The sequence below is a fragment of the Crocuta crocuta genome, unplaced genomic scaffold, assembly GCF_008692635.1.
Source record: "Crocuta crocuta isolate KB4526 unplaced genomic scaffold, BGI_CrCroc_1.0 scaffold249, whole genome shotgun sequence".
Lineage (NCBI taxonomy): Eukaryota > Metazoa > Chordata > Mammalia > Carnivora > Hyaenidae > Crocuta > Crocuta crocuta.
The window spans coordinates 840,652-865,388 of record NW_027533262.1 but is presented as its reverse complement, the minus strand read 5'-3'; positions in this window follow the sequence as shown (position 1 = coordinate 865,388).

Here is a 24,737-nt window from a genome sequence, read left to right as displayed (position 1 = left end):
TCACTGAAAATAAAAATCAATACTATAAAACCAACCCTGATAAAATTTTCAAAATGTTACAAAATATTTTATAAATGTATCTGGGCTTTAAAAAGTTCTTAGAGGGGTACCTGGGTGGCTCAGTCTATTAAGCATCCAACTTCAGCTCAGGTCATGATCTCACTGCTCATGAGTTCAAACCCTGCATTGCGCTCTCTGCTGTCAGCATAGAGCCTGCTTGGGATTCTCTGCCCCTCCCCTCATTCTCTCTATGAAAAATAAATAAACTTTAAAAAAAATTTAAATAATAAACGGTTCTTAGATGTTATCTTTAAAACTCTTGACAGATTTATTTTTTTTCAGTCTTGACAAGTAGTCCATAAAATTTAAGAAGTTATTTACAAATGTAGAAAATAAACTTCATTTCTGTTGACTTACATGATGATGTCTAATATAATTTGTATATAAAATATTTTCCATCATTTCACAATAAATATGAAGACATGTAAAAAGCAGTAGGAAGCTTGAAGGCAAACAAAGCTGTAGAAATTAATTCCAAATATGTTCTAATAACAGACATTAAAAAAAGAAAATGAAAATTTTAACTTGAAATGTCAAGAGTTCACAGTAACTCTACTAAACTTAAATTCTCTGCATATCTAAAACTATAACCTATTTCACACCTCTTACCAATTAAAAAAGCAAAAAACAAAAACACTTTATGCTTATTTTAAAGACTCCTTTTTCCAAACTAGTTTAGGAAATGAAGATACTGTGTATGCTTCAAATAATCTAAATTAGAATTACTAAGTTAGTCCTCTCTGAAAATAAATCTCTTTGTCTAGTTATCAAAATTATTTGTTTTTAATTTGGGATCATACTTCCTAGAGAAACTAAAGAACATTCATCAATTCCTTTACACTCTTATCAGGAATTCTGCTTTGAAAAAAAAGAGTGAAGGGGTGTCTGGGTGATTCAGTCAGTTAAGCATCTTACTTCAACTCAGGTCATGATCTCATGGTTCATGGGTTCAAGCCCCACATCCGGCTCTGCACTGACACTATAAAGCCTGCTTGGGATTCTTTCTCTCCCATTCTCTCTGCCCCTTCCCCACTCTCTCTCTCAATGTAAATAAATAAACTTTTAAAAAATTAATTGTGAATATAGAGACAAACAGTTATCAGAGGAAGGATGGGTGGGGGATTAATGGGGGTTAAGGGGAGTACTTATCATGACAAGCACTGAGTAATGCAAAGAATTGTTGATTCACCATACTGTACACCTGAAATCAATATAACACTGTATTTTAGCTATGCTGGAATTCAAGTTAATTGGTTAATTAAATATCAACCACTCAGGAAAAAATAATAACAGTGAAAATGTAACACCATAAAAAAAAAAAAATGAGGAGGGGTGCCCGGGTGGCTCAGTCGGTTGAGCCTCTGACTTCGGCTCATGATCTCACAGTTCATGTGTTCAAGCCCTGCACTGGGCTCTGTGCTGACAGCTCAGAGCCTGGATCCTGTTTCAGATTCCGTATCTCCCAATCTCTCTGCCCCTCCCCCATTCGTATTCTGTTTCTCTCTCTCTCTCTCTCTCAAAAATAAATATGGAAAAAAATGAGGAAACAAATCAAAGAGAAAAGTGATACTTCCACTAATAAAAAGTTATCTTTTTGTACCTCTATTTAAGGTTGTTTATTTGGCTGGGTTTTGTTTGTTTTCTTGAGTTTGTTTCTTTACTTTTTAGGAAATGTAGAAAACCACCAGACCAAGTTCTAGAAATGTCTCCTACCCACACACCCATACAAATTTGAGAAACAAGCTTTAAGAGATTTCCTGGGCCTATTTATATAGATTATTACACTTCTCCCTAATACTCTTTCAACAGAAAACTTTAAAAATACAACACTTTTAAAACTAGCTACCTCCTTCTTGTGAATTCTTGTCTTAGACTTTTCTGATTGCCCTGCTTCTGGGCTAGCCCACAGCCCTCAGGGCCTATAGGGACTACCCACACTTTTCCCCAGCTCCTTCCCCCTAGAGTCAGGTGTTTCTCAAAACTCTCCCACTCCACTCCAGTCCCCAGTTTAATTCCGCTGCCAGATCTCAGCTACCACTTTTCTATACAGCTAATTGCCAAATATGTGTCTTTAGCTCATGATCTCTACTGAACATAAGTTGTCTTTCTGTCTACCTTGTAAAGTTTCCTGCCTCAGTGTTACCCTCTCACCTGAAGACCAATAAATGATCAGTTTCCCCTTAAAATTGTCTTCTCCTTCTGACTTCTCTTTTTCTGCTCATAATAGTTCATTTCTCATTTATTTTCCCCATTAGGGCCCCAACTAAACTTCATTCTCCTTTGCCTGCATCTTCTCTGCCACCTCCCCGATTCCAGCTGTCATCTTTCAGTCCTTCCTTCAAGAGTACTCATATGAGGGCACTTGGATGGTTCAATCGATTAAGTGTGGGACCCTTGGCTTCAGCTCAGGCCATGATTTCACAGTTCGTGATATCACAGTTTGTGAGATCGAGTCCCACATGGAGCCCCTCTTGGTACTATCAGCATGGAGACTGCTTGAGATTCTCTTTCTCTGCCCCATCCCAACTTGTGCACATTCTCTCTCTCTCTCTCTCTCTCAAAAATAAAGAAAACAAACTTTCAAAAAAAAAAAAAAAAGGAGGAGGAGGGGTGCCTGGGTGGCTCAACTGGTTATGTGTCAACTCTTAACTTCAGCTCAGGACATGATCTCATGATTTGTGAGTTCAAGCCCCACATAGGGCTCTGCACTGAGTGTGGAGCCTGCTTAGGATTCTGTCTCTCCCTCTCTCTCTGTCCCTCCCCCGCATGTTCTCTCTCTCTCAAAATAAATAAATTTTAAAAATAAAGGAAGAGTTCTCACATCTATACCCCTGTTTTCATTTCCATAACTACTATGTCTATTGGGCTCTCATCATTAATACCTAAACTTCTTCAATAACCTCCAACTTGATCTCTCTCTCTCTCTCTCTCTGTAGAGAGAAGGTAAAGGGCAGAGGGAAAGAGAGAGAATCTTATGCAGGTTCCACACTCATTGAAGAGCCCAACATGGAGCTCAATCTCACAACCATGAGATCCTAACCTGAGCTGAAATCAAGACTTGGCCACTCAATCGACTGAGCCACCCAGGTTCTCTCTCTTATATTAGTTTCTCACACACTGTCATCAATCCTGCTCTCCACTATAAAATAAACCTCACTAACATGTCACAATGGTTTCACTCTTTAGTCAGATTTCTAAGCTTCCCCTCCCAATACTTTCCAACAGGAAAAAGCACCTACTTCATCTCTATTGTCAAATCCCCAAAGTACTAATCCATCCTATTTGTTCCCTTTTGAAAGCCATTCCCACGCTATTCCCAACTCTGCTATTCATCTACCTATGGACCTCCATTATAAATCACTTTTCTTCTTCAGACTTTGGGTTCTCACCTAAAAAAAAAACAAAGAGGGAAGGACTAAAAAAGATCTCAGCTTTAAAGACGCAATGACTGAACTGCCTTATAATACTCTAATTTTAGTGTGAATTGAACCTTTATGATAAACCTTATTTCCAGAAGCTGACTATAAGTTCTTTAGAGAGGAAGAATTTTTCCTGATTTTTGGTGCCACAGTGCCTAATATCATACTTTGCATTCTGTAGGCCCCTGAGAAATATTTTGATAACTGCTGAGGAAGAAACCTGTTGAAGGTGGCATGCTTTCTTTTTTTTTTTTTTTTAATGTTTTATTTATTTCTAGGAGAGAGAGAGACAGCGTGAGCAGGGGAGGGTCAGAGAGAGAGAGAGGGAGTCACAGACTGAAACAGGCCCCAGGCTCTGAGCTGGCAGTCAGCACAGAGCCTGACGCGGGGCTCTAACCCACGAACCGCGAGATCATGACCCAAGTGAAAGTCGGACGCTTAACCGACTAAGCCACCCAGGCGCCCCAGGTGGCATGCTTTCTGAATTAAAAGAGCCCAAACTAGAACTCAAAGCCTTTGATGTCCACCTCTGAGTTTAATGCTCGAAGTATGCTAATCCATCAAGGAACAATTCTTTTCACAGTCTTCTGTAAAAGCAACTATAAGTAACAAAATCAATATTAGAATTAAGACTTAGACTCTAGGACTCCATTGTAGGAAGACTGAATTTTAAGGTGATTTTCTGTCACTTAACAGCCATATAAATTTACTGCTGATGTGATCCTCATACCTGAAAAATAGGGACTGAAAACTATCTGCCAAGCTTATTAAGAAAAAATAATCTGTAAATGATACAATATTGGAAAATGCAAGGTTATTATGATTGTCTAATAAATCCAAAAGGCATCCTGAACCTACTCTCAGCTCTACAAAGACTAAACTCAACCACCTAGCCCTTCTGCTAGCAAAGGCAGTTGGGTTGTGCTCATTCATCATCAGTGAAATCACTTAAAGATACACATTTCTAAACAAAAAATCTTTGTTCTACAGAAGGAAGAACAGGTACAATCTTCCAAATGGAGAAGCTTTTCTATGAGAACAGGATCAAAAGATCATATGTTAAGACAGTAAAATCTGAATTTTCACACTCTTCTGAAATATAGACACTAACATTTTTTGTGCTTTTTAATTTTTGCCAAGGCAACCAAATCATTGATTTTGGAAAGACAACTGTATGACATGGTTAAAGAAATCAATTTGTTCAAAGCGACTATTTATTTTTTCCCCTCAAAGGAATTACATGCATGGGTTATTTCATGACACGTAAGAAAACATCTTTCATTTTTATGATGTATATGGCACCACTTGTGACTTTGGTGCTCATGTCTTAAAGACTATAACTTGCTCATAAAAATAAATCAGATGTTTCAGCAGAGCCATGTAATGCTGCTGCCGTCTGCTTACCCCCTGTACCTAATGAGGCATGAGACAGGTTCTGAGAACAATCAAGTTGTTTACTTTCCTCTGGCCAATAAAGAACAACAGAAAAGTATTAGAGTCTGTATTCATCTAGATCATAGAAAAAATGGACATGGGAGGAAACAAAAGGTCTTCAATATTAAAATGCTGGAAAGTGGCTTCTATAACAAGACAAAAGTAAGCGATGATGAACAAGAAGGAATTAGGGCAATCTATCAATAGCAGCAAGACAGAGGAGAATATGTGCCAGCAGCAGCCAAAGACGCTGTCCTCATCTCTCTGGGATCCACTTAGTCATCAAAATGGACCTATTTTGCGAACATAGGATGAAGAACAGCCCTAAGAAAGAAAAGTATTAATTGCCATTTAACAGAGGGCACACAAAAAAGGAGAGAAATCTTGTTAGGCAAATAACTCTAGCTTTGGAAATGTCTTCTTAAAAATTAAAACACTCAAGACTTGGTTTTGGAAGGAAAATAAATGTTAACTCTGGACTGAGCAACATTTTTATTGTGTTGTTATTTAAAATACACTGATAATTTAGAAAATATTTAAGAGGAATAGGAAGCTGCTCTGGTAAAACTTTCACATATTTTTATTGAGAAACATCACTGATGAGCAAACTACATGATAATGCAGACCCCACCCGGTCCAGGTCTGCAGCAGCGGCAGTAACCAGTAACGCAGTGACGGAAGAGCAAAGGAGCAGGAGCTGGCGCAATGGCTGACAGTCTAAGCCCTCTCACAAAAGCACACACTGACCATCTCACAATTCTGGATCCTGTTTTGTGGCAAAGGAGAAAAGTCAGGTGGGTGAGGCCATGCAGCTTCACAAACATTTGACTTATTCACAAGAGTCTGATTATAGTTGGAGCTCTGCTAGCAGAAGAAATAAGCTTACATGGTGTCTGAGAGCCTTTCGAGCACACAGATGCAATACATCCCTGTATTTACCTCTCATGTGCTTTTTATAAACAGCTCCTGTCACCTCCCCAGTCTTTTTCCTAAGAGAGTTCACAAAAATCTCTCAGAGCACCACCCTGGTTACTTTTACTCCTCTGGTGAAGTTTGACCCACTGAAATATTAATGTGATTAAGTTTGGTAGATACTGCCACACATTCGTCCAAACTGGTAGTACCAGTTTAACTCCCACCAGTACTACATGAGAGCTTCAGTGACTTCGCATCCTTGTTAAAAGCACTGTCTTCATAATTTTAGGCATTCTGTTATCTGTGCAGTGGCATCTTCCTGTGCTGTGTCATCTCACTGGTGACTGGGGGTGTTCAGCACCTGTCTGTAGGTTTATTGGCCTTTTGTACATCCATTTTTGTGAAATGCTCATTCAACTCTTTCCCTACTTTTTATTGAACTGTTTGTTTTTTTAACTGCTTGTCTTTACTTATAGATTTCTAGAGTTATTTACATATTCTAGATACAAGTCTTATGTTGTATCTTACAAATATCTTCTCTCAGTCTAAGACTTGCCTTTTTACTATCTTAACAGTGTCTTTCAGTAAACAGAAGTTCCTGATATTGATGAAATCGGATTTATCAACTATTCCTTTTATGAATTAGGTTTTTTATATCCTGTTTAAGAAGTGTTTGTCTACCTCTAGGTCATGAATATATTCTCTATATTTTCTTCTAGAAGCTTTACTTTCTTCTTTTTAGATTAGTTCTATCATCCAATTTGAACATAATTTGTGTATAGTGTGAGCTAGAGAACAAGGCTCATTTTTTTTGCCCTATACAAATATCCAATTGATTCAGCATCATTTATTGAAAAGACTTTCTTTTTCCCACTGAATTTCAGTGATGTGCTCACCATAAATTAGGTAAGCATATGTACGTGTATCTGTTTCTTGGACTCTCTTTGGTTCCATTGGTGCTCCTTGAAGAAATTCCAAAATTGGTATAAATTGAGAAGCAGAATCTGTTTGGCAATACCAACTAAGGATAAATTTGTCATATAACCTAGCTGTTCACTCCTTTTATAAAATGAGCACACATGTCCCTCCAAACAGAACAAAAATGTTCCTCACACCTTTATTCATAATGGTCAAAAACCAGAACATATCCAAATATCTATCCTAGTAAGATGGGCAAATGAACTGTGCTATATTTATACGGCGAATAGCAGTTTACAAAGCTACACAGCAGAAGCGTAAACAAACTATTGCTATCATGGGAATGTGGAAAACCATACAGACATATAATGAATAAAACAACCCAGAAACAACAGAACATATGCGATTCCTTTAGATGAAGCTCAAAAACGGGCAAAAGTAACCTATGATAATAAAGTCAGAATAGTGATTACTTTGGGCAAGCGAGAGGGTATAGACAGGGAAGGAGCATGAGAGAGCTTTTTAAGGATCTGGAAATATTCTGTCTTGATTTGATGGTTACATGGGACTACAGATGGAGAAAAATTCATCAAGATGTAAATTTAAAATCTGAGCATTTTACTGTACGTTACTGTATTAATTTCTATCACTACTCTAACAATCCCAAGTTTAAAACATTAAAACAATACAAATTTATTATCTCACAGTTCCATAGGTAAGAAGTCCAAATTGGCCCAAATGGTTTCTCTGTTCCAGGTTTCATAGGACCAAAATCAAAATGTTGACAAACTAGGCTCTTATCAAAAAGGTCTAGGAAGAATCCTCTTCCAGGTTCATTTAGGTTGATGGTAGAATCCAGTTCCTTGCTATTTTAGGACTGAAATCTCCATTTCTTTGCTGGCTCTCAGCTAGGGCCTATCCTTAACTCTGGGGGCTCCTTCTATCTTTGCACAGGGGCCCCTGCATCTCAGAGCCAGGGACAGTATATCAAATTCTTCTCATGCTTGGAATCTCTCTGACTTCACCCTCTATAGCCTCTCGTCTGTTTTCCTCTTCTGCCACATGTCTCTCACGGACTTCGCTACCTTCTTTTTTGCTTTAAAGGGCTCATGTTATTACATTGGGTTTACCTGGATAATCCAATAAAATCTCCTTATTTTAAGATCCATAACCTTAATTACATTTGCAAAGTCCTTTATAACCTGTAACTAACACATTAAACAGGATCTGGGGATTAAAGTGAGGATATCTTTGGAGAAAAGGGCTTATTTGAACAACCACAGTTATCTCCAATAATTTTTTAATACAGTAACAAGAAAAGAACGTCGCTTTACTAAAGAAACTAGGAGTGAGTCTATACAGATAATCTTTAGCCTAGACTTCTTTCCCACTTGATCTTATTCCAAACAAGTCCTTGACTCACTTCATGTTTGTGGTCTCCAGAAAGTTGAAGATTCATACATAACCTACTCCTCCTTATTTCATCTGTATGATCATTTATATTACTGATCAATGCATATGCTTCTAAATCCACTGAGTTATTGCATTCCAATGCTAACACGGCATAAAGAAATATTTCTCACATATNTGGGGCTCAAACTTACAACCCCAAGATCAAGAGTCACATGCTCTATAGACTGATCTAGCCAGGTACCCCCTAAATACATTTCCTATGGTTAGTCATTGACTTAATTCATTACATTTCCCTCTAGTCAATTCTACCGGTTAAATGGCACATCCTTAAACATTAAGAACAATGTTTCACTATTGCCTAGGCACTGGGTCAAACACAGATTACCCAACTATGCTTTCAAAGAGCAAACATATTTAAGAAGTTACTTGCAATATTGGTTTACTCCCTACAGTTTAGTTAAAACCTCATCCTTACAACTATTATTTTTACTTGAAGATTTATGGAGGAAAAAAAATTCACCCAAACTACTTGGTAATTTATGCAGATGTGCTGTCAAAATCTGATGTACTTTAAACTTCCAAAGCACGTATGCTCTTGTGCTGTTTTCCACATAATCCAGCATCAAATAAAGACGTCAGTAATTTTGACTTGATTGCACTATAATTATTCAAATATCCTTAATTTTATTCTCTGGCCTAATTTCCATATTCGTTGTTATCATTAAAAATGATTATTATGGATAATGTACCTAAAGTACTTCCATTAATTGGAAAATGCAATTCTTGAACAATAATAGTCATAACAAAAACAACTCAATTTAAAGGCCACGATGGCAATGTAGCTGTGCTTATTATCAACATAAATCATGATTGAGTGCCATAATCTCAGCGCTTCGTGGTCCCCTTCCATCTTGGCATGATCACTACACAATGGATATAACCACAGATTGGCCAGTGACCATGTCAATACACCGAGTCATCCTTCCCGACACCTCACAAGGAAGGCAAACTCTCCAGTGGAGATCAATGTCTTAAAAACACCCACTTCTGCGGAAGCAGGGATTTGCTTACTGCAGCTGCTCGGCAGGACTCTGCACCTCATCAATCAAGGAGGAGTCGCAACATTTCCTGCCCTCTGCAGGAAACAGAATCTCTAGCTGAGACTTATCAGCAGGAATTCTAGCAGTTCCGCCAGCTAAGACAAGAATTCAGGGTCAAGGAGAAAAGGGAAAGGTGAAAAGGAAGGCAGGAGAGGAGACAGGAGTGCAGATAAGGAATTAAAGACTGTTTCTCCTAGGCCTCTTTGCAGCACAGCAGATCTGAGCAGGAAGCTTCTCTGGGGATTGGAGAATCTTGGAATGTTAGGCATAAAAAACACTTCGGAACAATAGTGTACCTTATAGGAAAAGAAATTTTAAATGAGAAGTAGTATAAAAATTCTTCAAATGGGAAACATTTGATTAACTTTGATTTTTACTAAGAGGTCATGTATTTCTCTGCACATAAAAGCAGCCAAAACGAGAACGAAGAATCTATTGTTATACAATTGGAATGTATCTAGTTAAAGATGATCAAACTGCTTTTGTTCAATTCTAACTTAAATTTTAGGGCAATTAAACAATTGAATTAAATCATTAGCAAACTTCTGAAAGCCTGGAGAATATTGTGACAGTACCCAAACTCTAAGAAAGCAGAAAGGTAATAATGCCTGTCTTTCAAAGTGAAAAAAAGCCAGTAAAAAATGATCATATGATCCTAGGAGAAGTTTAGAATTGTTAGTCCACCAGCTTATTAAATTTAAATTTTTATTGTCCCATTCTTCTTCTATGAAAAGAATTTTTTTCAAAAAAATAAACATTTTACATTACTTAAGAAAGAAAAAAATAAGTTCTATAAAAACCTATCAAGAGGGCCAAACGATATGGTGAAACAAGAAATTGTGGCAAAACTCTGATCCCCAGGTCTGCCCAGTGATTAAAGAAAAGATAACACTAGAACTAGCTCAGGATAAATGATAATAATATGCTATACACTTCGAGCTCTGTACAAGAAGGCAATTTCAGATCCAGCTAGGAAGAATAAAATATTATTTTTTTAAAAGGGAGGTGTGTGTGTGTGTGAATTACAGAAGAATTAAAAAATAATCTTAACTCGAATCACTCAAATGTAATATGCAATTCTACCTGTCAGTGAAATCTGAGTCAGTACTACTCTATTGTACCCAGTGGTCATAACATGCTCTTCTACAACACACAATAACCCCCAGGTATTGAATATAGCCGACACAATGACTTCACAACCCATATATCACAAAGGGAAAAATATGTCCTATAGCTATGAGACAACGCACAAATATGTCAAAAAATCCTCCAGAACCTAACTGCCCCATCAGGGAGGTAGGATTTACAGCAAGGAGCACCTGCTCCCCTCTCCCTAGCATTACTAAAATGAAAAAGCAGGAAAAAAAAAAAAAAAGACAGAGTAACAGAAAGGTAGAAGAAGAGAAAAAATAACCAAAGAACAGAAAAGCTTCCAAGGTTATAATGAAAGGAGTTTTCTTCACTTGGTTAATAAAAAAGAATACCTTGCCAAGTCTCCAGTGTTCATTTTATCATTTAATTTCACACAAAGCAGACCTTAACTTTGCATAAATTCCATAATTTCTAGCCTACAGCTGCAAAAAATAGGACCCCCTGCCAAACATCAGCCCAGAAAAGTCGGATTTGCCTGAGTGTCAGCATGAACAACACAGTTAAAGGTTAATATTTAATCTGGCCTCTTCTCTGATCCCTAAAATCATGTGGATAAGGTGAAGTTACTTTGAAATTGCTGAAAGCAAGATTTCATTCACCATGAAACAGAAGTTATGTTGGAAGAAGGGGAAATGAGGAAGCCATGAAAAATTTGTTGAAGGCTGAATAAATTTTTTGTACTAGCAACATATTAAAAGGCCAACTGACTTTAGAGCATAAAGAATCTACTTTAATCTTGTCTTTTCATAGAAACAAACCCTTTAGAGATTTTACTTCTTGGGTGTTTATGCTGAGCTACCCAGAAACAACCAAAGAAAAAGGGAAGGCCAGTTAACAGACAAGAAGTCAGGGAGGTGTCATGCCAGCTAATTTCAACTTCAAATGTTTGATTCGCTGTAAGGGTCTATGTTTGTCAACCTCGTAAATATTTACACATACTAATCCATTTCTTCATAGCATCTGTTCCCTAGTCCATTCTGCAACTTTCTCTGGGTCTCCTTACCTGGAGTCGTTTCCTCACTTCTGTTCTGGAGGGTTTCAATGCCTGGTTGTCAGTCATACATTTGGTCACAAAACTACACAGCAGTTAAATCTGTTCGCGACAACTGTATGCACTGGGACCACTGGCCCCTTTAACTGGGCATTATGCCCCGGTGTCTGCACAAAACATGTGCAATGCACACTAGAGCATGAAGATGGTGCGGCCAGAGTGACGTCATCGACGTGGCCGCATAGAGCGCTCTAACTTCGGTCCCCCGCAGGAGAGGACCACTTGGCAACTATCCACAGATCAGGCACCACTGTGGAAATCCTAGAAGCCACAGGCCAGGCTGAAGCGAGGCCCTGCACCGTAGGGACGAAGAAGGCCCGCGTCAGAACGCTAAGAGGAGCGGCTGCCCCCTGCCGGCCTCGCCCCACGCGGACGGCGAGCTGAACCACGAGGGCTGCCCTGGGCCTGCGGTTTCTCCAGCGGGAAAGAGAAAGCCCAGTGACGACAGCCAGCTCTCCCAGAGTTGTGGGGCATTTCCCAAGGCTTCCAGTTGAGTGTCACCTCACAGGAATCACTGGGGAAACGTGTGGCGGCGGACCACTGAGGATCAAACAGAAATGTAGAAAGGGAGAGGACTTAACAGGATCCGGCGTTCGGCCGTGGGCGGACCGCGTCGCTTCTCCCTGCGGCGACCATGCGCAGTTGCCCGCGAGTGGCTCGGCCCGTGTGCAGGGCGGTGGCGGTGGACCAGTCTGGATAGGGAGCTTGGCAGGCAGTTCGGCCGGGTGCAGGTCACCAGCCACTAAGCCGTGCCTGCGGGGAGCGGGTTCTAGGCCCCGCGTGGGCAAGCCACCAAATGTGTAGCTCCACCTTCCGCTGCATAGGGCCTGCGGTCCCACCCACCAGGAAGTCTGGCCAGAAAATACAGGCACCTGTGTAGCGTCCTACAGCTGCGCTTGCAGCGACCGCCAGGAGCCCAAGCAGCGGATATGTCCATCCGCAGAGCAGAGCCACAGGACCTGTCTGGCCAGGGGGCCGGTGGGCAGTTCGGCCTGATTCAGGTCACCAGCCAGTGTAGAGCCCGCTTTATGACCCCGAAAAGGCAGGAAATCAAATTTGCAGCCTGCCTAACTGCTGAGTATAGGGTTCAGTCTTGTGAGAGGAGACAAGGAAGCCTAACCAGAGAATGCCTGGCTTCCTGGAGCTTAGTCTATGATTAGTCTATGGCCCTGGCCAGCAGGCGAGCCCAGCCTAAGCCTGGAGCAAGTGCTGAACGCAGCCTACATCCTCTCCCGAGCAGGAAGCTTGGCCAGTGACCGCGTCTAATCATGAAGCATATCTGCAGTCCCACCGGACAAAGGAGCCTGACAACCCTACCTGACTTCAGTCCCTAGACCCACCAAACTGCGGAATCTAGCTGGAAGGCCCTCCAGAGACCAAAGTGCCTGGCCAAAGACCTTGCCCAGCAAGGCAGCACAGTCAGCAGTCTACCTGTTTGTGAAGCCCAGCCTGCAGCCCTCCCCAGCATCAGGGCACAGTATGCATCCCCACCTGATCCCAGAGCAGAGCCCAACTGCCTTGAACAACCTGGGAGCAGGCCCCATTAGCCTGAATAGAGAGTCTGTCCCCTGGCACCATTTAGTTAAGGATCACAACCTGCGACTGCTGAGCAAGAAGGATTGCAGAGCCCTATAGCCCTGCCCAGTTGAGAAATCTCACCAGTGCCAGTGGTGCCAAGAAACAAAGCCAGAAGCTAGCTCTGCCAGACTAGACATGATTGCAGAGCCTGTCTAGTGGCCCCAACTGACCACCAAGCATAGCCAGTAGCCTATCCAAGTAGGGAACCCATGCAGCAACCCTACCTAAAGGCTGAGCCCAACCAGTGGTACCCCCTGACCTCAGAGCATGGGCAGTGGCCTTGCCCAATAGAGACCCAGATAGGAAGACTGACCTGCCCAAGAACACTAATAACTGACCCATCTAGAACCCCAAGCAGGGCTAATTGGTTCTGCCAGAGCAAATCTATAAAGTCTGGAAGAGGAGACCCTACTCAAATGCACAGATACATACCAATACAATTTGACAAAATTTTGATAAAATTTAACATCCATTTATGATTTTAAAAAACCTCTTTGGTGGCTCAGTGAGTCTGACTCTTAATTCAGCTCAAATCATGATCTCACGGTTGGTGAAATCGAGCCCCATGTCAGTCTCTTCACCAACAACAGGAGCCTGCTTGGGATTCTCTCTCCCTCTGTCTCTACCTCCTCCCACTTGCTCTTCCACCCTCTCTCTCTCCCTCAAAATAAATACACATTAAAAAAAAAACTTTTTAAAACTCCCAACAAATTGAACGTACCTCAATCTAATAAAGCCACATATGACAAGCCCACAACTAACATTATACTCAATGGTGAAAAGTCGAAACTTTTCCCTCTGAGATCAGGAACAAGACAAGGGGCCCACTTTCACTATTCCTATTCAACAGAGTACAGGAAATTCTAGTCAGAGCAATTAGGAAAGAAGAAGAAAGAAATGGCATCTGAATCAGAAAGAAAATTTTCTCCACAGATGATATCATCTAATATTTAGAAATTATAAAGACACCACTAAAAAAACTGTTAGAACTATTCAATAAATGCAATAAAGTTGCAGGATACAAAATCAGCATACAAAACTCAGTGTGTTCCTATACAGTAACAGCAAATTACCTCCCCAAAATAATAACTATAAGGAAAACAATCCCACTTACAATATGTGTTTGCAGTAAAAAATAATAAGATACTTAAAAATAAATTTAACCAAGAAGGTGAAATATCTGTACATTGAAAACTATAAGATTGATGGAAGATGGGGCACCTGGGTAACTCAGTCTCTTAAGCATCTAACTTCAGCTCAGGTCATCATCTCATGATTCATGAGTTTGAGCCCATGTCAGGCTCTGTATGAACAGCTCAGAGCCTGGGGCCTGCTTCAAATTCTGTGTCTCTTTCTCTTGCTGCCCTCCCCCAATCACAGAGATCACTCTGTCTCTCTCTTTCTCTCTCTCAAAAAATAAATAAACATTAAAAAAAAATTTAAGACTGATGAAAGAAATACACACAAACAAAGGGTATGATACCCTGTTTTCATGAATTGAAAGAATTAGTATTGTTAAAATGTCCACACTACTAAAGGTGATATACGGACTCAATGAAATCTTGATCAAAATTCCAATGGCATTTTTCATAAAAATATAAAAAAACTATCCTGAAATTCATATGGAACCCTACAAGACTCCAAATAGCCTGAGCAATCCTAAGAAAGAAGAACAAAGCTGGCAGCATCACATCTCCTGATTTCAAACTGTATTACAAAGCTACAGTAATCACAACAGTTTAGTACCGGCATAAAAACAGACACATAGATCAATGAAACAGAATCAAAAGGCTAGAAACAAACCCATGCATGTCGGTCAACTAATATTTGACAAGGAAGCCAAGAATACTCAATGGAGACAAGATAGTCTCTTCAGTAAAGGGTACTGGGAAAACTCAATATTCATATGAGAAGAATGAAATGTAATTCACCACTCACAAAAATGGACTCAAAATGGATTAAATGTAGCACCTAAAACTACAAAACTGCTAGAAGAAAACACAGGGGAAAAGCTCCTTAACATTGGTCCTTGTAATAATTTCATGAATCTGACACCCAAAGCACAAGCAACAAAAGCAAAAATAAATGAGTGGGACTACATCAAACTACAAAGCTTCCACAGCAGAAGAAATGATCAACAAAATAAAACTGCAGCCTACAGAATGGGAGAAAATATTTGTAAACCACACATCTGATAAGGGGTTAATATCAAAAATGTATAATGTATTCATACAACTCAATAGCAAAGAAACAAAGAATCCAATTTAAAAATGAGCAAAGCACTTAAATGGACATTTTTCCAAAAACGGTATTCAAATGACCAACAGGTGCACCAAAAGGTGCTCAGTATCATTAATCATTAGACAAATGCAGATCAAAACCACAATAGATATCACCATGCACCTGTTAAAATGGCTATCATCAAAAAGACGAGAGATGATAAATGCTGGCAAGGATTTAGAGAACAGGGAACACTTGGTCACTGCTAGTGAGAATGTAAATTGGTACAACCACTATGGAAAACAATATGGAGGGTCCTCTAAAAATTCAAAATAAAACTACTATATGACCCAACTGTTCCACTTCTGGGCATATAGACAAAACAGGATCTTCGAGAGATACCAATCTGATGGAAACAGAAAGCAGATTGGTGGTTGCTGGGATGGGTGGTGTGGGGGAGAGTAGAAGAAATGGGTGAAGGCAGTCAAAGGATATAAAATTCCAGTTATAAAATGACCAAGTTCTGGGGATGTAATACAGAGCATGGTGACTGTAGCTAACAATACTGTGTTGTACATTTGAAAGTTGCTAAGAGAGTAGATTTTAAAAGCTCTTACCACACAAAAATGTGTAACTATGTCAGGTGATGGATGCATTAACCTTATTGTGGTAATCATTTTGTAAAATATACAAAATATACCATTATACTGTATGCCTTAAAATTATACCACTTTACATGTCCATTATGTCCCAACCTGCAGAGAAAAAAGATGCTTCTTCCACCCAATTTTACAACAAAAACTAATGAGTCATGCATGAAAAATTATTCGCTTTTTATTTGTTCACTAGAGAATAAAGAATGAATCACCATGACAGGAAATTCGATAGGTCAAAATGTGCAATTAATAATTCTTTAATAGCAAATTCCTTTTTTTTTAATTTTAGAAAGAGAGAGAACCAGTGGGGTTGAGGGCAGAAGGAGAAAGAGAGAGAATCTCAAGCAGGCTCCAGGCTCAGCATAGAGCCAGATCCAGGGCTTGATCCCACAGCCCTGGGATCATACCTGAACCAAAATCAGGAGTGAGATGCTCAACCAACTGAGCCACCCAGGAGCCCCATGTAGATTCCATTATTAATGTGATACCTAACATCTACTCTAAAAGATGTTGGGCTAAAAACATTTTTAAACCATCTTTTCTAATTTCCTTCAAAGCATTTAGATGTGAGGGTTGGACTGAGAAAAAAAAATACTCAATTACTGTTCTGATGTTGGTGCTTTGTAGTCTCTTAGCCATTTGAAATCCCATAATATTTTACTACCTCAGCAGGTAGTAAAGATTTACATTTTCTAGAATATTTTCTGCCTCTTCTTCTGAGTTGTTATAAAATCTTTGCCGTTAGCCCGTTAATTTTAAGGTTAATTAGATATCACATCTTGCTAAGGGTCTGGCAAAATGCACACGTGTTACCAGGGCAACTAGCCCACAGATTGTTACAGGTACATATAGCATCTTGAGGCTATTGGGGAAGTAGAGAATTCAAACATTCAGCTTCCACACTTCTAATCTCAATTAAGTCCAATTTGATCTATAGTGTACTAGATAGAGAAACACTGAAACGAAAATTCTAATAAAGCTACAATTACAGTAGTTTAATTACACAGTTAAGTTTAAAGATATTAATCACAATCTTGCCGTAATGGTTGTATAACGTCTGCACTTCCTCGTTTATAAATGCATGTGCATGTGTCCTTTGAGGATAGAGATCATGTTGAACCAATTTTGTATCTCCCAAATCCCTTCCAAAGCCAGGCACACGATAAGTACTCACCTGATTTTTCCAATAAGTACACAAAGGGAGCCTTCTAAGTAAAGCTCATCTCTAGCAGGATGTACAGGGAATGAGAAATTAGAAAAAAGGATTAGCTACAAGATGGTAACAAAAATCACAGACTGTGGATGCAGATTACCCAATTTATGGTAAATTCCCAGAGGCCATTTCTAGGAAATGACCACCAGTCACCTATTCCCTGCTTTTGGGTAACATGTCTTCACACCCTGAATCATGCAATCCGAATCAGAACCTAACTTCATGATCACAGAGGATTCAGTTGAAGCCTAAGTCTGTGACAGAAATCAAAGTCCATCCCAGGGACTTTTCAAATGGAAATGAAGGGAGAAATTTTCACTGGCTTTCCTCTTTGCAGTGGAAGAGAATGAAATCAACAACTATAAAGAAATAGACCTATGCTAAGAGAAGATTAGTGCTATAGCTTCTGGTTCTGATCATCTTCAGTTCTACTTCTGTCCTTCCACTTTCATGAATCAACAAATTCACCTCTTGGTTTACTTAATTCGAACTGAATTTCTATCACTTATCCTCAAAAGAGCCCTGACTCATAAAATGAGTGATCCCTCCTACAAAGAATGCCTAGAGGGGGAAATGCTCAAGCAGGAAGAAAGGGTGTGGTGACGGAGGGGATTGTATTTGGAATAATCACCTGTTGCTTGGTTGAAAAACGTTCTCTTTTTAGTAACACCCCAGGGAAAGCCAGGGACTCAATACCCCACCCTGTCCCAAAAGCACATGGATAATTTCCTCATCAGAAGTATCAGCTTCTAACAAATGAGGCATCTGGATCAGCTAAGAAAGTTATCCTACAATCCTCTGTTCCTTTCACAGGAAAAATAAGAGAGCATGGAGTAGGCTAGAATCCCTGTAGACTAAATTGGCCTAGTTATCTTTTTTTCTTTAATGTTGTATTTTTTTTTTCTGAGAGAGAGAGAGCATGAGCAGGGGAGGGTCAGAGAGAGGAGGAGACACAGAATCAGAAGCAGGCTCCAGGCTCTGAGCTGTCGGCACAGAGCCTGACGCGGGGCTCGAACCCACGAACCGTGAGATCATGACCTGAGCCAAAGTCGGACGCTTAACCGACTGAGCCACCCAGGCACCCCAGCCTAGTTATCTTTCTAAGGCCTCAATAGTTATTCTCACAAAGACAGCTACTCATCATCAGGGTCTACTTGAGCGGGATTGTGGTTCTACTGACCCTTCAAAAAATAGCACGGCCCAATCAGCCTCCACAGTCTGATTCCTAACTCTCTCCAATCTGTCTCTTTCACATTCCATCACTCTTTCTCCAAAGTTAATATATTAACTCTTTTTATTGAGGAGCCTGAAATTAAGTCCTCCATTAAGAGCAACCTCGGGCTGCACGTAGCCCCAGTTCCAGGAAAAGCTTCAGCTGAAGCCACCCTCGGACCAACCTCGGATCAGCCAATCAAAAGAAATGTGTAACATTCCTGTGTCCGAGTCAGGGCTGGAAACTGCAGGTAGTTACTCTGTACAAACTAGCCAATCACTCACCGCTTGCCTGAACCCCACATAGGCCCTTTGAGCTCACCTCATAATAGGTCATTTTCAAAGGATTCTCAAAGGTCATGATTGGATCCCGCCAAAAGTAATGAACGCCTCACAGACACTGACTGGTCAGAGCTGTTACCATGGGTGCTGTACAATTATGATTGGTGCTTATGTGATGATGCAATACGTACAATGTGTGCACTGTAACACCCCCATCCCTTACCCCATAAAAACCCTGCTCACCATTGTTTGGGGCTTCGCCTTGCTGCCGCTGCGCTGGTAGATGGGTGAACCCCAGCTCGAGCTTGTAATGGACCCTTATGTACTTGCATCGGTGTTGGCTCCTTGCAGGTCTCTGGGGACTCGCGATTCAGGCACAACAATATCTGTCAGCACTTCTGTTTTGCCCTGCCCCTCCTCAAGTAATTATGCTATTTTCCAATTAACTTTGATAATGTCAATTGTGTGGCAATGATATAAACAATTAACCCCTCATGTTTAGACAAAAAAAAAAAGTAACATTTTTTTTTCTAAAGACTATCTGGGGTATAAGAGCACTAACTAATAACTACTGTTTACTAAAGAACAAATACTATATGTATTTGTATACATATTGAATATATATATGTATGTATATGTACATATATATTCTGTAGTATCTCTTTACTGCCCTCACAACAGTCCTGGGAGATAGACAATTTAGGGCCTACACACGAGAAGATGAGGAGCCAGAAGGTAAAGTAATTCAGCAACTCTTCTGTCCAAGTATCTGTGATGTATGTTCCTGGCACTCTTCTTGGCATTATACATACATGATTAACTTTATGATGTTTACAACCCAGCAATAAACAAGACATGATGACCCCATCTTATAAATAAAGAAACCGAGGGGACCCCTGGATGACTCAGTCTTTTCAGCAACCAAGTTCACCTCAGGTCAGGATCTCACAGTTCGTTAGTTTGAGCCCCGCGTCAGGCTCTGCGCTGACAGCTCAGAGCCTGGAGCCTGTTTTGGGTTCTATATCTCTGCCTCTCTCTGCCCCTCCCCTCCTAATGCTCTGTCTCTCTTTCTCTCTCTCTCTCTCTCAAAAATAAATAAAACATTTTTAAAAATTAAGCACGAAGGGAGGAAGAGAGGAAGGAAGAAAGAAACGGAGGCTTACAGCTGTCATACACCTTGCCCAAAGGCATATAGCTATTGGGTCCTAGGCAGAGAGCACCAGGATAGAGTTGCAGGTCTCTCTCACTCTGGAGCCCTCCCCTTTCCTCTACATGCTGCTTCCACATGAATGGTATTTAGTTCAACTGCTACAGGTCTGAGTCATAAGCATGGAGTCATAAAGTTCTACATGTCACAAACTCTTGACTCAATCTTTCCTATGGACCATTTTAGTCTATTTTCATGGGAAGAGGAGAGGCTTTATTTTAAAAATTAAATTTCATGTGAGGGCACCTGGGTGGCTCAGTTAGTTAAGTGCCAGACTTGATTACCAGCTCAGGTCATGATACCCAGGGTCATGAGATTGAGCCCCACGTTAGGCTCTGGACTGAGAGTGCAAAGCCTGCTTGGGATTCTCTCCCCCTCTGTCTCTGCCCCTCCCTCACTCATGGGCTCACTCTCTCTCTCTCTCTCTCTCTCTCTCAAAATAAATTAATGAACCTTTTTTTAAAAAAGGAAGAAAATTAAGTTTCATGTGGACTTTGAAACTTTTATTTTAAAAAGAATATTGGAGGGCCCCTGGGTGCCTCAGTCACTTAGGCATCTGACTATATTTAGGTTCAGGTCGTGATCCCATGGTTCAGAGTGGCTCTGAGCTGACAGTGAAGAGCCTGTTTGGAATTCTCTTTCTCCTTCTCTCTCTGCCCCTCTCCTATGTTTATGCACATACTCTCTTTCTCTCTCTGTCTCTCTCTGTCTCTCTGTCTCTCTCTCTCTCTCCCTCAAAATGAAATAAACTTTTTTTAATAAAAAGAATTTTTGGTAGAGGTAAGGATGGTTAAGACAGACTAATACGAATGATGCCTTAGTTATCTTAGTTATATGCATGATTTCCACATTTTAAACTATGTAAACTTGGCATGGATCTTATAATCTCCTTTCAAAGGACATTTTCCTTTTATCACAAAGGATAAATTAAAATAGTCCTGGTACATATCCTGAGCCATGCAGGCAGTGCTTGCTTCGGCAGCACATATCCTGAGCCATGAGGGCAGTATATCTGTTTTCTAATGATCACCTTCCATGGAGTTTTTGTGTTAGTAGCACCAAAGCAGGTTTAGTTTTAACTTCTATGTGGACCCCATATTGTTGCTACACTGTCTTCAAAGAATCACCCATGATGGGCAGCAGTAAAAGTTATGTTTTAGCTGTTGAAGATCATCATACATCAGGACTGCTACTATAAAGAGTAGACATTTCTGGAATAGATCAGAGAACGTTCAGAGGCAAAGTTTCCTGTGCAGGAAATTTCCCCAGGATGCAAAATGCTAAACCTGACTTAGAATCATCTACAGATTCTGAAGATTAAAAGGGCTTAGTCTCCCACTTTTATGGTGATATTCAAAAACAAAATAGGTATTGTTACTATTGATGGTTAATAAAGAAATGCGTGGGGAAGTAGGATATCAAAATATCATTGCCTCAAATTCTTTTGCAAAAATGAGGACTATGATATACATTCAAAATTTCTTCCTATTCTTTGTGATATTTAAAATTTTAATTTTTTCACTTTTTTCTCTTCCATTTTTGTCCTGCCCTTTAACCTAAGGCATATTGTTGCATTTTACTTAATAATTTAGTCCATGTTATAGAATATCAATACAGTATCACAATGAAACTGGAGTAGAAATGCAATAAGCCAGAGATACTGGATATGAAGCTGAATGCAAAGATCAACGAGATTTTATGTTGTCTTGCCTTTAGAGAGAGGGTGCATCAGGTTTTATTCATTCAAGAATTTGTTGCATTAAGTTAGGTTGAAGCATTTGGCCGTTGCTGTCGTCGATCTTGTCTGAAAGTTTAAAAAGTAGAAAAGAGGGTATATTCATATTGCACAGCCAGAAGGAAACTTGTAGACATTTTTCATGCTTTGGGTTCACCAGTACTTTCTTTTTTTTATGTTTATTTATTTTTGAGAGAGAGAGAGAGGCAAACTGCAAGCAGGGGAGGGCAGAGAACGAGGGAGAGATGGGATCAGAAGCAGGCTCCAGGCTCTGAGCTGTCAGCACAGAGTTTGACGCGGGACATAAACTCACCAGTACTTTCTAAAGCTCTTCTTATGTTTGGAGTATTTACCATATTCTATCCATGCCAGAAACTCATTTTCCCAGTTTCCCTTGCAATCACGGTACAGGCATAGAATTGGTCTCCCAAAGAACTGGTCTATGAACAGTCAGAATCACTACTGCAAATCATCAATTCATATGCAATGTGAAGACAGAGGCATCTCAAAGGCTCTGTTCCAGTAAGGTGAGCGCAGCCACGCCCAGCTGCAGAAATAACGTTGACCGAGGTGCCGTGATAAACTTTACAGTATGATTAAAGCCACACAGTCTCTAAAACAAAGGCCCAGAGTATGATACGAGCATTGTTTTCAACTGTGTAGCACCCAAGTCTGACTATCTCTCCAAGATACTTTGTGAATGACCTAATAGCTTTAATAAACTATTTTTCTGCTTAAATTAGCTATGTGTCCTTACATGGGATTCCAAGAACATAGAGCCTAAGGCAAAAGCTGATATACTACTAATTTATTATGTGTGCCCTAATAAAGTTATCACAATTGCAGCTTCTCAGCTTATTAAAAAGAGGGAAAAAAACAAAAACAAAACAAAAAAAAGGTCAGTAGTGGGCTTTTTTTATTTGTGCGGTGGAATAGTGGTAAATATTTTTTTCCAGTTTCTTCTCGATACTCTTCAAGTTATTCTACATTTCTTTGGTATCAAACATTCATTTCCTTCATAATTTTAAAGACAGATATTTCTAAATGTTAAAGTGAAAGGAAATCAAGTCCCTGAGATCTGTAAGAAGGGAAGAGCAAGGGTGCCTGGGTGGCTCAGTCGGTTAAGCCTCCAACACCTGATTGGGGCTCAAGTCATGATCTCATGGTTCATGAGTTTGAGCCCCATGTCAGGCTGTGTGCTGACAGTGCAGAGTCTGTTTGGTATTCTCTCCCTCTCTCTCTCTGCCTCTTCCACCCACCCTTTCAAAATAAATGAGTAAACTTAAACACACACACACACACACACACACACACACACACATACACACACACACCATGACCCAAGTAATAGCTCCCCAACCTTCAGGTACTGTGCAATAGCCCCCGGGAGTGAAATTCCCTTTAACAGGGTCAGTATTTCATTAACTTGCACAGCCCTGAACTTGGTATTATGCCATTACCTCCTCCTTACCCACCACTGTTGCTGAGCCAGCACTGAAATAAGCATTTTTCCCACACTTCTTTGTGTCTTCACCAACCATATAAATGTATTTTATAAAGGAAAGTATTGATAAAATGCTATTACACTAAAAATTTTAATATTTGAATTTAAATATTAAAATATTTGTAAATTTGTCTTGAAAGGTTTTACTTCACAAAAGTATCAAACCATACAAGTAATGAATACTGTAGTCCATGGCCCTTAATATACGGGGCACAAGTAAGATTCTGAAGAATAAAATAAATTTCTTTCCATTCAGAGCACTCTTCATTTTTTCCAAGGAAGACAGATTCATGTGGTATCTTGCAAGCCAAGAAATTTTGGGTGAGGTGGGTTCAATAAAACTTCATTTAAAATCAAATTTACACATGAAACCCCCCTGACTTTCTGTGAACTAACATTGGTGTAATATCAGGCAAGAGAGTTCCCTGGGCTATAATTTTAAGACTCTTCAATGCTTTTGGCAGATATCAAATAATAGCCTATTTAAAGGCAATTCTATTTACTTGAATCAAGGGATGAACTCAAAACTAATATAACTGCAACCTCTGGAAAAAGACTTTTAAAATTTCATCCTTTACTAGGACATAAAACTCAAAAAAGAAATACAAAGTAATTCTATAAAGCATAATTTAACTCAATATCAAAATCTCCTAAGTAGAAAAGTTAGAATGAAGGGAGGAAAGGGAGAGCGAGAAGGGAAGGTGGAGGGGGAAGGAAGGAAGGAAGGAAGGAAGGAAGGAAGGAAGGAAGGAAGGAAGGAAGGAAGGAAGGAAATCCTAATAATATGAACTAAGCAGCTCCTCAAATACTATAAAGAATAGTTACTCAATAAGAAGGTATTTATTAAAATACCTCAGGGGCGCCTGGGTGGCTTAGTCGGTTAAGCGTCCGACTTTCGCTTGGGTCATGATCTCGCGGTTCGTGGGTTCGAGCCCCGCGTCAGGCTCTGTGCTGACTGCCAGCTCAGAGCCTGGAGCCTGTTTCAGTCTGTGACTCCCTCTCTCTCTGACCCTCCCCTGCTCACGCTGTCTCTCTCTCTCTCCTAGAAATAAATAAAAAACATTAAAAAAAATTAAAAAAAAAAATACCTCAGGTTATATAGAACTGTATGAAATATTTCTATTACAAATAAAAGCTACCAGGGTACCTGGGTGGCTCAGTCAGTTAAACATCCAATTCTTGATTTCAGCTCAAGTCCTGATCTCAGGGTCATGAGTTGACGCCCCATGTTGGGCTCTGCACTAGGTGTGAAGCCTACTTTAAAAATAAACAAATAAAAAATAAAAGCTAAGGACTCTGTCTTTTAGAATTTTATAATCCATTAGAAGGAATAAACACTAAGACACATAGTTCAATAAAAGCATGAGTATGTGTGTGCATGCATGTGCATGTGTGAAGAGTAAAGCTTCTCACTCCCTGTCCTTTATAAATCCACCTCTAAAAAGGGAATGGCCAGAAAGCATGATGTTCTTATAGCCCTCATGAGTTGTCCACCCTAAAGTTAGTCCTATAATATACTCCCTGTGACAACAGCAATGTCATGAACCACTGCTCACTTTCCTGATACCTCAAAATTCCTGAACACAGCATTCTTGGAAGCTGCTACCCTATCTGCATGACCCCTTACATCCAATCAAACCCATTCATTTATTCTCCAAAAATTCTCTA